Raw genomic sequence first — 2,841 nt, forward strand, 5'->3', positions numbered from 1 at the left:
TCTCTCTCTCTCTCTCTCTCTCTTTCTCTCTCTCTCTGTCTCTGTCTCTGTCTCTCCCTCTCTCCCTCTCTCTCTCTCTCCTTCTCTCTCTCTGTCTCTGTCTCTCTCTGTCTCTGCCTCTCTCTCCCTCTCTCTCTCTGTCTCTCTCTCTCTCTCTTACTGTCCCCCACCTCTACTTCCTGACCATTTTCACTTTCTTGCTCTCATCCAGTTTACTAAATGGACCCCCAAGGCGCTGGCATTCCTGGCTGAACTCTGCACTCTGAGTCAATGGCCTGTAAAGAGGAGCCTGGAGGCTCCTCTGAGCTCTTCCTTGCCCAGGGAAGAGCCCTGGTGCGAAGGCACACTGGTCTTCTGCAGACCCCATGTCACTCGTACAATCGTGCTTGTGGACAGCTCTCTGCTGTCTCCCTTTTGAGCAAGCTGCTACTGAAGAGATTCTGCCCCATCCGTGGTCATGTCCTAATCCTAGGTGGAATGCATGAAGAAATGGCACTGACACGGTCCTCCTCAGCTCCAGAACTCCCCCGGATCCAGGACCAGCCAGAGCCCCCTAAGGGATTGACAAACAGCTCAGCTCTCCACTCTGTCTGCTGCCTCCCTTCCCCACAGGTGAAGGCCCTGGCTGATTTCATAAACACAAATCTCCATCTCAACAGTGGTTTCCTAGGAAACCTAGCTGTCCAAAATGATGTGATCATTCCTTGAGGTCAGAGACCATCTCCGGGTCAGTTTTACCTCACTTAACACAGGCTTTTGCCTTCAATACTGGGGGAGCTTGAGGATGTCTGTCAGACTAAGATGATTTCATGTATAACAAAGATGAACTGCTCTACAGAGTCACTACAAACTGCACTCCATCTTCACATCAATGAACTAGGAAGACTTTAGAAGGTCAGAGAACATAAAGCGGCCTGGACACTGTTATCCAACCCCACATACTGGGACTCAGAGAGTTCAGATTATGGCCAATGTCATTATAAAGCAAGGTGGCATCTTCAAAACACTCAGAAATGAGACACTGGGTCAGACACAGCCCAGGGACTGGCTGCTTGCTGGTAAGCTCCTTTTCTAGGCCATGTATGACAAAGACAGACATTCTATAGGAGTTCAGTCTTATTTCTCTTGAGAGGTAGAGCTGGACTCGGTCCCACTGTTATACAGATAACCATGTTTTGTGTAACACTCCAGAAAATACTGGCTGGAGCCAGACACCTGTTACAAAATACCACGTGACAATTGTAGAGTTCGTCCACATTGGCATCTACTCATTGGCATCTACATTGGCCCATGCTCTAGAGAGAGGTCCTATTGGGCAACAAAGCCAAGGAGGCTGACAAGAGATGAGAACACACTTAAACATATAAACCTGGAACTCCTCACGGCCGGCCAGGCCAGGCTCCACAGTCTACCTCTTCCAACAAAACGTGCAGGTGTGAGCACTGCACCTGGCATCTCCCTCCAGCACCGCTTCCTGGGCTCGGTGGTAATTACTGACCAGCTGCTGTGTGGAGCACTTTCCAAGGGCCAGGAACTCTGCGGAGTGTTTCGCACACATATACCTTGGTTCATTTAACGCTCACAAAAGCCCTGTAAGATTAGTATAATTACAGCTATTTTACAGATGAGAAAATTGGGGCTTAGAGATATCATGCAATTGACTTAGGTCCTCAAGGCCTAAGGTGGGGCGGGGTTGACACTTGCTGGAGGCTGCAGAGCTCTGCAGGGCTGCCGCCCTGTTGGGTGAGGGCCTGCCCTCCCCAGAGCCCCCTCGCAGGACGGCCGGCTCCTCCCAACAGGGCTGGCATCATGCCGTTCATCTCACCCACAGGTCTTCCTGCCCTGCTGGGCCTGACCATGTGTTTCACACCCTCTTGGTGGGACCAAGGCCAGACCAATGTGTTCTCATGGTAACAACAGAAACTCCGGGGCGTGAGCGCCACTGCACATCTTTCCAACACCTTTTGACCACACCACACCATTAGAGACAGGGCAAGATCTATCTTGGGAAGAGTGGAGCAAGGTGCACTGGTTCTCATGTTAATCCAATGTAACAGGAGATCACAAATGTTTGCTGTCCTCTGACACACACACACATACACACATTCATTTCACAGGTTATGCACAGGAAAAACACTGGTCTGTCTCTGCACCCAGCATCTTTGACCACATTGGAGTCGATAACCTACATTATTAAGACACATGAGACACACACAGCCATCGCAAAATGTAAATGGAACATTTCCATCCAAAACGGAAGCTTTTTTCCTCTTTTTTCCTCTTTTTTTTCCTTCGCTGCTGTGGATTGATCATGCTTCTACACCCCTCTGCTGATGTAAGTAACTCGCTGAGTTCTACAATGAGCTATCCCTTTGCCTGGGTTAAGCACAGTTCTTACACACATGCCCTGTGTCTTGTCAACCCGTCCTGATCTGAGCTAACAAGAAGGGGATTAGTGGTAGTATGTAAGTGTATGGTTATATAGTTATAGTATCATCTCCCCGTTTTGGCAAATCTCACATGTTAATGACAGGTATCTGTTAAATATATAACCAAGAACTACTAGACACACAGAAAGTATGTAATGGTATTCATGAAGCTATGTTAGTATGGTTGCATTTATAACTGTTAGGATTAGATGTGAAAGAAATGTGTCTGATGTATCTAGTAAATAAGAGACGATAGAATGTAACACTAAGAGCCACAGCCACAGACAATGGTGTTGGAACTTCCTGTCTTATTAAAATACTGCTCACTGTTACAGCAGCATCCTTCAGAACCATTGAGGGAAGCAAGACAGGTCAAGGACTTGGCCATGTCTCATAATGCAAGGAGGCCCTT

The sequence above is a fragment of the Dipodomys ordii genome, unplaced genomic scaffold, assembly GCF_000151885.1.
Source record: "Dipodomys ordii isolate 6190 unplaced genomic scaffold, Dord_2.0 Scaffold21, whole genome shotgun sequence".
In the NCBI taxonomy this organism is placed as follows: domain Eukaryota; kingdom Metazoa; phylum Chordata; class Mammalia; order Rodentia; family Heteromyidae; genus Dipodomys; species Dipodomys ordii.